We start from the raw sequence: 11,382 nt of genomic DNA, 5'->3' as shown, positions 1-11,382 counted from the left end.
TTAGGCCCTTCAGCCCCACTAAATTCCTTCTCAGCCCTCTAATAGTTCAGATTAGCTCCATAATTTGTACACTAATTTGTGATTGCCTTAGTCCCCTTTAAAACTTTTAAAATGGCAGAAAACTTTGGCTCCTCCGAATCTTTTAGACAGGCATATGACACCATAGCAATGACAGGAGGAGATGGCGACCTTGGAGGTGGAGCCCACCGCATAGCTGGAGATCCAATGGAGTGAAGCTACTCCAATGACCTTGGCGACTGCGACGGAGCTGCAACGATGAACCCCCGAGGTGGATGCAGGGATCCGGAGAGGAGAGGTTGATCTGAAATTATGAGGGCAGAGGTGGAGCCTGAAGGGGGTTCACACCGGCCGAGAAGCTCAGCGCCGCACCACTTCTTTAAAATTCAAATGCATTGTTTGCTATGAGTGTACACACACCGGCAGTACTATTCGGCATCTGTCCGCGGCTCCCAGCTACGACTCTAAGTTGTTAAAAATCCTGCCGCGCTATAGAGCGCCATTTACATAGTTTTATATTAAATTTATATTATATTTTTCTTACATTTTCATTAATGTACTTACTGACTTCACCCTGTGCTGCAAGATACATTAGTTTTACATTCTTAGTTTGACAGCTTGAATAAAGTCTAAACATATTTGAAAAAATGTATAATAAATGTAGCCCTTCCTTTCACTCCTACTTGCTATTTTCCTTATTGTAAATTGTAACCCAAAAAACTTTTTCACTAGGGTTAGCTAGTTAACGATAGTTAAATAAATACTATTGCTACTATGTAACATAGTTGCCTATATAACCGGTACAACAAAACAATAACAGACTTAAAGTAATATAAATACTTTTTATTGATTAACATTCAAAAGTCAGCTATTATTCAATAAAAATAAAAACCAAATAATAGTTAAAGCTCACCTATTGTGCAGCTCTTCTATCAATAGTCGATTTCAAACTGAGCTTGCATGTCACGTGTGCGATTACCTGTGAGTTGCCCGAGACGCGGTGTGGTGCTGACCTTCTCGTCTGGTGTGCGACCCCCTTGAGGGAAGGCGGAGCTAGCCGCAGTGGAAGGGGTGTAGGGCCAGAGTGCAGCGAACGGCCTGCAAGTCCGAGGTGAAGGTGGTGCGATGTCCGACCCAGGTGGAGCCGACTTACCGAGGGAGCCCGGCAAGGCCGAATGCCGGATGTTCACTGTTGACATTGTGAGTGAAAGGAGCATAAGCATAGGAGTTGGGCGTCAGGTTGAGGTGGAATGAAGGCTCCCAGCAGTCGATCAGTGTAACTGCACCACTGAGAGGAGACTGAGGTGGAACTGGGGGACTGATAGGAGGGTGGCAGAAATGATTGGGGACTGGGGAGGAGCTTGAAGGGCAAAACAAAACCAACCAAAAATAAGGCAGTCTCAATAGAAATTTGGAAAGGTGGTGGGAGAAGGAGATTGGGCGGGACCAGAGAATTTGGGACATAACCAACAGATTCGGATGATGGTAAAAGGGGCAAAAAATCACCTTCTCCAAAATCAAAACATTTCTTTTGTGCAGAGACCAAAAACTCACTCTATAAAGTGCCACGTTAATCACTTTTGGGTCAGTCTTCTGTTACAGTGTTGTGTTGTAGAACACTCACGAACATGATAATGGCAACAGTAAGACACAGAAGACTTAAATATACATACAAACAAGTCTAATTCAACACACACGCCTGAAATAAATGACAACTAATCAGAAAAAATGACCTCTAATCAGAAACCATGGCAACTAACTCTACAGTAGAAAGTGGGGCAAACTGAAAACAAAGTTTAAACTAAGTGTGACTGTGACACTATGAAAGTGATAAAAGTTAATTAATAATACAGATGAAAGGCAAGGTGTGAATAAGGGAAAGCTTTGAATTGTCCTTCTGGGAAAATATTGTACTTTAAAAAAAAATATGACTTCATAAACAACACTGATTAACCACACGGTTTCTTGAGAAAAATGTGACTGCATGTTTCTTCAAAAAACAAATATACAGTCATGTGAAATAGTGAGGACACGTTATTGTTTTACATGGTTTTCCATATCAGGACATAATAAAAAATCATCTGGTCCTTGGCAGGTCTACAAATTTGGAAAATATGACCTTAGATGAACAACAACACATGACATATCACATTGTGTCATTATTTATTTAACAAAAGCCATGGGTGACAAACTAAGGACACCCTTACTGTTAACATAGGAATTAAAAGGGTACGGCCTTGGACACACTAGACGATTTTCCAATCTTAACCAATTTTAAAACTGTGGGAGACCACAAACATAATGACAGCAACTGATTTTTGGCATTGTAATCCTCTGAACGCACACACTAGATCAGTGGTCGGTAACAGGCAGCCTGCAGGCCAAAACTGGTCCGCCAGCAATAATATCTGTCCCGTGCCCGCGGCCAGATTATTTTGATAGTGGCTGGTTCTGAAATAGAGCTTCGTCTCATGGTGCCGTCTAATATTATCACAGTGTCCACACCACGCCGCTAAAAGCTGTCTACACTGAACGCGACAAACCAACCATTGCAAAGCACTTGGACTACGTCAGAAACAAAACAGGGAATCCCTTTAGTCAGGAAGAGACTGTCCTCCAAAAAACCCGATCCTATAGGTCGTTTTTCAAGCACCTTATTACGACCTATATTTACGTTTTGAAGTCATGCGCCCTCTAGTGGGCGTAAAAATAATGACAGTGTCGTGTTACGTCTGTCGTCATGAAATGACATATTACTGTCATTACCAATCAAAATGCATGTTCATTTAAATGCAATATGTGGACTTTTTACACCATTTCTCCTATTTCCATTTACCAAAACTATTTTTTTTTATTAACGACTACACCCACCCCCATCCCTAAACCTAACCTTAGTGACTTATAGTGCATACACATTTTATGAGCACATGTGTTCCCTGGGATCGAACCCACGATCGCATGATCACATGATTGCATATTGTTATTGCAATGCTCTACCAATTGAGCTACGCGAAACCTGAAACATGATGCAGATAAAAGGGAACAATGCATTAAAATGAAAGTGTCCTGTTGTCGATAGGGGCGCCACTTTAGTAAACGCTCCTATGGGTCGTATTTCAGGGAAGTGACAAACGACCTATATGGTCGTATTAGTTGGAGAACATGTTGGTCAGGAACTGTTGTGTCACGTCGCACCCAGTGTAGACAATATCACTGATTATAATGGGTTCTATTATCTTTTGATGCACTGCATCACGACACTCGCGTCCGGTGTAGACACGGTGTTAGACTCTTTGGTAACACTTTAGAATACTGATCCTTCATTAATGAATACCTACACAGGAACAAATGAATAATGCATTATTAACACTCTAGTAACTACAATTAACTAACAATAAACTCTGATTAATGAATTTGTAAGTAATAGTGTTCAGTTGTAGGTGGTAGTTCACTATTAACTAAACAGTAACTACTGTTTTTCATTCCTCCCAGAGAAATGGGAACATTTAGCAGAAGTTCTACCCGGAAGACTCTAATGCACGTCATTGTTCATTTTTCTAACCAATCATTACACGTCACCTGAGTATATAAGTTCTATTCCCACTTCTATTGTGTTTGCAGATACCATCGCTGGCGTTCACCCCCATCCTCCCCACCACCACTAGGGCGGTCCCTGTCCATGAATGATGGATAATGTAAAATTCATAATAAAGTAAAGGCCATGGTAACCCACTAGTAATGACTGAAGGAATTACTAATTATTTGGATCAGTATTCTAAAGTGAAAAACATGATAACTCTCTAGTAACTACTGAAGTCTTTGTAAACTTTTGATGTTTTGTATGTTTTTGTACAGTAATTCCTTATGATATATTTGGTAACACTTAAGTAATTACTAGTGGGTTACCATGATCTTCACTTTAGAATACTGATCCAAATAATTAGTAGTTCCTTTAGAAGGATGTAGTAACACTTAAATAATTACTAATGGGTTGATATGATCTTCACTTTAGAATACTGATCCAAATAAGAAGTAGTTACTTTAGAGTTATATAGTAACTCTTGAGTTATTACTATCCAATACTTTACAAAAACCTCAAAAGTTTACAATGACTTCAGTAGTTACTTGAGAGTTATCATGCTTTTCACTTTAGAATACTGATCCAAATAATTAGTAATTCCTTCTTAATTATTTGGTAATTCTTCAGTCAATAGTGGGTTACCAAGGCCTTTACTCTAGAATTAATTATACATTATTCATTATTCACATTAATTACTAACATGTATATAGTAGTTCTTAGTAGTTCTCTGGGAGGTATGAAAAAAACAGTAGTTACTGATTAGCTAATAGTGAACTACCACCTTTAACTGTACTATTACTAATTCATTCATCAGTTACTTGTTAGTTAATTGTAGTTACTAGAGTATTAATAATGCATTACTCATTTGTTCCTGTGTAGTTATTCATTAATGAAGGATCAGTATTCTAAAGTGTTACCAACTCTTTGATAGTGCCATTTTCTTACATGACGTAAGTGTGTACCTCCAGCATGCAAACAATTTAAAAAAAATGCAGTTTAGTGCGTGAGGATGCCAAGGAATAATTCTGAGTGTAAAAGTAGGCTATGTCAAATAATTATTAAAATAAGTTAGGATCCATTGTGTAACAAGCAAATTAAAATGTTACACATTTATTTTACACAAAATAAGAATAGAGGAAATAAAACATAGTTCATTAAGAGCATGACTCAAACATACCATTAATGGGCTTATTCAAGTCCTCTTTTTTTTTTTAGTTATTTTTATCCATTCTGCATCTCCCACATATGTGTGTTTTAGCAAGGCGGTCTGTGATAGAAGTTGGTGAATGAAGATACTTGCCAGGTTACGTGTCACTGCTCTGCTTTATTCATTTATCCAGTGTAAAACCCGGACACCACCACACAAATGTGGCTTTTTTGTTAATGACTGTCCTACTACAGGATTTAACACAGAGTAACAGCTCACTACTAGTTACGAAAGATACTGTAACAGTCTGTCACAGGCAATTCTAGTTGCATTTTTTTTTTTAATTATCCCTTGACTATGTTCTGGGCTGGCATCTAGTGGAGAAATTTTTTTTTGGCCCGATGCCAATCTTACTTGCCAATCCCTGCACTAGATGATTTGACCGGACTGTGAGACCACACACCTATTGATTGTAGGAACGGTTTCACAGTGAGACGAGATCTCACAGAGAATCACGAGATCAAACGTGACTTGAAAAATCAAACAAATGAAGGACAATCGATGTTGAAAAGAATCAGAAAGTAATCACGAGACAGGTGGATGAGCATGCATTGTTGATGTTGTTCCCTGGATTGTAACTCTGTGTTGCAAATGTTCTTGAAATAAAACAGAATTTATATTTACATAAAAACACATCTGTGCATCAAAGGCCTCCTACAACAACCTCTGAAAAGTGAAAAAAAAAAATGTTTTTGTCATTTTTTTTTCTATATTTCGGTCTTGAAGGGTTAGACAGAAACCAGTCATACCGGAAGCACTCCCCAATGTTTCCTCTAAGGTACAGTGTCTCATTCCCCTTCTCAGGGTAACATGCTTATATTGTCATGAAACAGAAACACAAGATCCAATTACAAGTGAACAGTCTTTATTTAAACCACTGCAATGAGACAATAGCAGAAGAACTGTAGCAGGTGCAATATAATCCAGCGGTGCATAGTCAGTAGTTCGGGCAGGAAAATAACCCGTCCAAGCGATCCAGAAGCGAACAGTTTCCAGGCGTACAGGCGCAGGAACAAGGAGGACTGCACAGAGAACAAGGACAGGACATGAACAACAACGATCCGACAACACTCCATAGAAATGCCAGCCAGATCAAGGAAGTGCAGATGAGGTACACCTGTGACTGCTAGATTGACTCATCAGGTGCACTGTAACTAGGCAACGCTGACAATGCAAGAGCGGACACACACACACACACACAGAGAATAAGCATACAGACCCATGAACCATTTTTTTACAAGATTTCCAGAAGATGGCATCAGTAAGTGCTCCATTTCCCAGTCCTTTTTTGCCTTGTCTCGGTGAGCCTGCTATACCACTAGTAACATGGCTGAAGATGTTTCAGAACTACATGCTCGTCATCAATGCTACTTGGAATTTCTGGCCAGAAGCCAGAAAACGGGCTTTGCTCCTTCACTGCCTCGAAACTGAAGATCAGAGACTGTTTTATACATTGCCCAATACTGGTGACAATCTGGCAGATGCTATTAAAGCTTTGGAAGAGCACTTCATTCCAAAAAAAATGTGGTCGTGGAAAGACATGCCTTCAGGAAACGAGTGCAGAGGACAGATGAAACGGTAGTGCAATACACTGCTGCATTGAGAGATTTGGCGACTACGTATGAATTTGCTGACCATCTTGACGATATGCTGCATGACCAGCTTGTAGAAAACATTGCTAACCCATGCATTTGTGAAAAATTATTAGCGGAATCTAAATTGACACTGGAGACTGCAATTACAATTGCCACACAGCTAGAGGCTGCTGATGCCCAGGCAAAATCAATGGCTATAAGCAACCCTGCTCCTTTACAAGCCGTACATGCCACTCCTGCTTCTGGACGACAGCGTCCTAAGACCAAAGCACGTACCTCATCAAAACCCTCTGCTTCTGCTCCATCAGCTCGGACATGCTTCCGCTGTGGCTCCACTGGACATCTTGCAAATGCACAGAACTGCCCTGCTGCATCTGCTAAATGTAAGAATTGCAATAAGATGGACATTTTACACGAGTCTGCCATTCTGCTCCTACTCGTTCAGTGCATTCAGTTGAATTGCCAGAGGTCTGTATTCTCTATCTACCTGGAGCAACTGACCGTTTGATCTGTGATGTGACCATAAATGCCACACCTGCTGCCACCCCTGTCTCTTCAACTCACAGTGGACTCTGGTTCATCAGTGTCCATCCTGCCAAAACAATTATATGAGAAGCATTTTCACACTGTACCATTACAAGCACCTACTGCCTGTTTAATTACTTACTTACAAGAACCAATTTCAGTACTAGGATGTTTACCTGCAACGGTATCCAAATATGGCATTACCTGTCCTGCACACTTCTTCATAGTCGACAATGGCACAGCTTTGCAAGGCATGGACCTGATTAAGGGACTCCAGCTTCGATTTGATGGACACACTGTGCTGCCGCCGCCACAATCCACTTCAGCCTGTGCCCTCTCCACTCCTCCATCACAGCGTGCTTCATTGGGCTGTGTAAAAAATTTTACACACAAGGTTAACATTTCTGACTCTGTACCTCCTGTCAGACAACAAATTGCGTCGCTTACCTTTCTCTGTGAGAGATGCTGTTTCCGCAGAACTGGAACGACTGGAACTGAATTGACTCATCTCCATGGGTTTCCCCAATTGTTGTGGTACAAAATAAAACTGGGGGGATCTGCATGTGTGTGGATCTGCGAGGGCCCAACAAGGCATTTATAGTAGACAGCTACCCATTGCCACACATGGAGGAGATGATGACATTACTGCAAGGTGCAATTGTATTTTCAACTATAGACTTGGAAAGTGCCATCAGGTACCTCTTCATGAAGACAGCCAGGACCTCACTGCATTCATTACATATGAGGGGCTTTTCAGGTTCTGCAGGGTACCTTATGGCTTGGCATCTGCTCCATTTGCATTCCAAAAGATGATGGTTGTCATTCTAAAAGGACTCCAGAATGTTGCAAATTATCTGGAAGACATCATCGTGTGGGGACGCTCACTAAAAGAGCATGATCAAGCATTAGAAAATGTGCTGCAACGTCTCAAAGATGCTGGGTTGGTGCTGAATGAGTCTAAATGTCAATTCAGAAAGCAGAGTTTGAAGTTTTTAGGACACATGGTGACGTCACAGGGTATTCAGCTGGATCAGGAACACCTCTCGGCAATAATCGATGCACCTGCACCATTGGATGCTGTTCAGTTGCGTTCTCTGCTGGGCCTTCTCTCATGGTACAACAAATTTATTCCCAATTTCGCTTCCGTAGTGATGCCTCTGCGTGCATGCCTGAGAGATGAGAGTGGTTTCGCTGGTCTGATGAAGCTCAACAAAGTTGGCTGAGGTAAAAAAGATATTGGTACACAGTCCTGCTCTTGTACTATTTGACCCGGGGCTGCCAGTGGTCATTTCTACTGACGCGTCTGCTTACGGACTAGGTGCTGTCTTCGCACAAATATGCACTGATGGTCAAGAACGTACATACGTACGCATCCAGAAAACTCACCCCAGCTGAACAGAAATACTCCACTGTTGAAAAGGAGGCTCTGGCATGTGTTTGGGCAATGGAAAGGTGGAGGACATACTTGTGGGGCCGCAGATTTACTCTGTAGACTGACCATCAAGCCTTAATGACGCTTCTGACCACAAAATGGACTGATAGAGCTGGGACTGATAAAGCAACGCCAGCGTGAAATGTATTGGTGGCCCAAAATGGACATACTTGTGGCAGAGAAAATTACTGCCTGTCAGTTATGCTTTTCTCTGGATAAAACTGTGAAAGCCTCTGCTGTTCCACTCGAGCCTGTTCCTTTACCTTCTGCGCCTTGGGAAAAACTGGCAATAGACATTGTGGGCCCTTTCGAGACTGCTGTCTGGGACTGTTGATATGCTCTGACACTCACTGACTATTATAGTAAATACTATAAATATTATAGTAAAAAAGGTAAGTACCCACCTCAATGTCCTGAAACCCTCACCATCTGGTCATGAGCCTAAACAACTGCAGAAGCGTTTCATCATGTCAGCATGTCATGAAATCTCGCTTTGACCACAAGCATCAAGTGCGCCATTTTTTCTTTCCAAAAAGGGGATAAAGTGCGCGTTAAAAGGCAGTACATGTCCCAAAAGCCCATCCAAAATTCACTCCTCCAGTTGAGGTTAGGAAAAAAGTTGGCCCTTACACCTACCTCTTGGATGATGGAAAGAAGTGGCAGGCATCGTGTCTTGCACTCGTGCCAACAAAAGCGCTGGATAATGGACTGACCATCAATGCTGAAAACTTGATTTCCTCTCATGTTCCATTGTCTGAAAATTCAGTGTCTTCTGATGCTTGTCCACGGGAGAGACGTCAAAGACGCGAGTCAGGTTGGCCAAAGGACTATGTCCATTAGTCACAGAAACTGACATGGACTTTTGCAACATACATTACACATATTCACATGAAAATTAGTACAAACCCAATTCCAAAAAAGTTGGGACACTGTACAAATTGTGAATAAAAACAGAATGCAATGATGTGGAAGTTTCAAATTTCAATATTTTATTCAGAATACAACATAGATGTAAACTGAGACAATATATAATTTTAAGGGGAAAATAAGTTGATTTTAAATTTCATGGCATCAACACGTCTCAAAAAAGTTGGGACAAGGCCATGTTTACCACTGTGTGGCATCCCCTTATCTTTTTATAACAGTCTGCAAACATCTGGGGACTGAGGAGACAAGTTGCTCAAGTTTAGGAATAGGAATGTTGTCCCATTCTTGTCTAATACAGGCTTCTAGTTGCTCAACTGTCTTAGTTCTTCTTTGTCGCATCTTCCTCTTTATGATGCGCCAAATGTTTTCAATGGGTGAAAGATCTGGACTGCAGGCTGACCATTTCAGTACCCGGATCCTTCTTCTACGCAGCCATGATGTTGTAATTGATGCAGTATGTGGTCAGGCATTGTCATGTTGGAAAATGCAAGGTCTTCCCTGAAAGAGACGACATCTGGATGGGAGCATATGTTGTTCTAGAACTTGGATATACCTTTCAGCATTGATGGTGCCTTTCCAGATGTGTAAGCTGCCCATGCCACACGCACTCATGCAACCCCATACCATCAGAGATGCAGACTTCTGAACTGAGCGCTGATAACAACTTGGGTTGTCCTTCTCTTCTTCAGTCCAGATGACATGGTGTCCCAGTTTTCCAAAAAGAACTTCAAATTTTGATTAGTCTGACCACAGAACAGTTTTCCACTTTGCCACAGTCCATATTAAATGAGCCTTGGCCCAGAGAAAACGCCTGCGCTTCTGAATCATGTTTAGATATGGCTTCTTTTTTGACCTGTAGGCAACGGCGAATGGCACGGTGGATTGTGTTCACCGACAATGTTTTCTGGAAGTATTCCTGAGCCCATGTTGTGATTTCCATTACAGTAGCATTCCTGTATGTGATTCAGTGCCGTCTTAGGGCCCAAAGATCACGGCATCCAGTATGGTTTTCCAGCCTTGACCCTTACGCACAGAGATTGTTCCAGATTCTCTGACTCTTTGGATGATATTATGCACTGTAGATGATGATAACTTCAAACTCTTTGCAATTTTTCTCTGAGAAACTCCTTTCTGATATTGCTCCACTATTGTTCGCCACAGCATTGGGGGAATTGGTGATCCTCTGCCCATCTTGACTTCTGAGAGACACTGCCACTCTGAGAGGCTCTTTTTATATCCAATCATGTTGCCAATTGACCTATTAAGTTGCAAATTGGTCCTCCAGCTGTTCCTTATATATACATTTCCGGCCCCTTATTGCTACCTGTCCCAACTTTTTTGGAATGTGTAGCTCTCATGAAATCCAAAATGAGCCAATATTTGGCATGACATTTCAAAATGTCTCACTTTCAACATTTGATATGTTATCTATATTCTATTGTGAATAAAATATAAGTTTATGAGATTTGTAAATTATTGCATTCCTTTTTTATTCACAATTTGTACAGTGTCCCAACTTTTTGGGAATCGGGTTTGTAGTTTTGTTCATATTGCTTATTATTTGAAATGCTCTTTTAATAAATTCATTTAATGTGTTGCTTAGTGTATAATTCATATACATGCGAAATTGTTGATACATTTTTATTTTCTTTATTTCTATTTTTAATGCCAATTATCGGCTAAAGAAAGAATTAATTTAACTAAGAGAGGAATATGTGATGTCCTTACATTAATGCACCACTAGATGGAAGAGGAATACACAGTTTTGTGCTTCTTGTCTACTTAAAGAGGTAACATACTGACAGATCTTAAAATATGTCAGTGCCATTGTTTTGTCACAAGATGGAAACCAGTAATGTATTTTTCTAGTGTATGTTTATAAAAGCTACTTAAATATCCTAATTGAACTAAGGTTTAATCCTGGTTTAGGCTAAACCCTGTCTGTGAAGCTGGGCCTTAGTGATTTTAGGGAGTAAAATGCAATAAAAACAGATTCTTCCTTAGGGTATTTTAGCCCAGTTTCACAGACAGGGCTTAGACTAGACTAAGTCGCGACTATGATGAAAAAAAAAACAATATGCATGAGATTATTTCCTTT

The 11,382-nt window shown here is 40.7% G+C and overlaps 1 long non-coding RNA gene across 2 annotated transcripts; it reads right to left on the bottom strand.

Annotated features, from left to right (window-relative positions):
* Nucleotides 1–5,667: 5,667 nt before the first annotated feature.
* Nucleotides 5,668–9,141, bottom strand: LOC125269495. 2 transcript variants are annotated; one of them, XR_007185125.1, is made up of 4 exons: nt 7,373–9,141; nt 7,130–7,294; nt 6,677–6,992; nt 5,668–5,827 (listed from the first exon to the last, which is right to left on the bottom strand). It is a non-coding gene; the product is annotated as an uncharacterized LOC125269495 (long non-coding RNA). The 2 variants fall into 2 exon arrangements; XR_007185124.1 differs by having other exon boundaries at nt 6,677–7,294.
* Nucleotides 9,142–11,382: the final 2,241 nt, after the last annotated feature.

This window comes from Megalobrama amblycephala, linkage group LG6 (genome assembly GCF_018812025.1).
Source record: "Megalobrama amblycephala isolate DHTTF-2021 linkage group LG6, ASM1881202v1, whole genome shotgun sequence".
NCBI classification, from domain to species: Eukaryota; Metazoa; Chordata; class Actinopteri; order Cypriniformes; family Xenocyprididae; genus Megalobrama; species Megalobrama amblycephala.
Note: the sequence above shows the minus strand (reverse complement) of the source record. Positions and strands in the feature narration are given on the sequence as shown.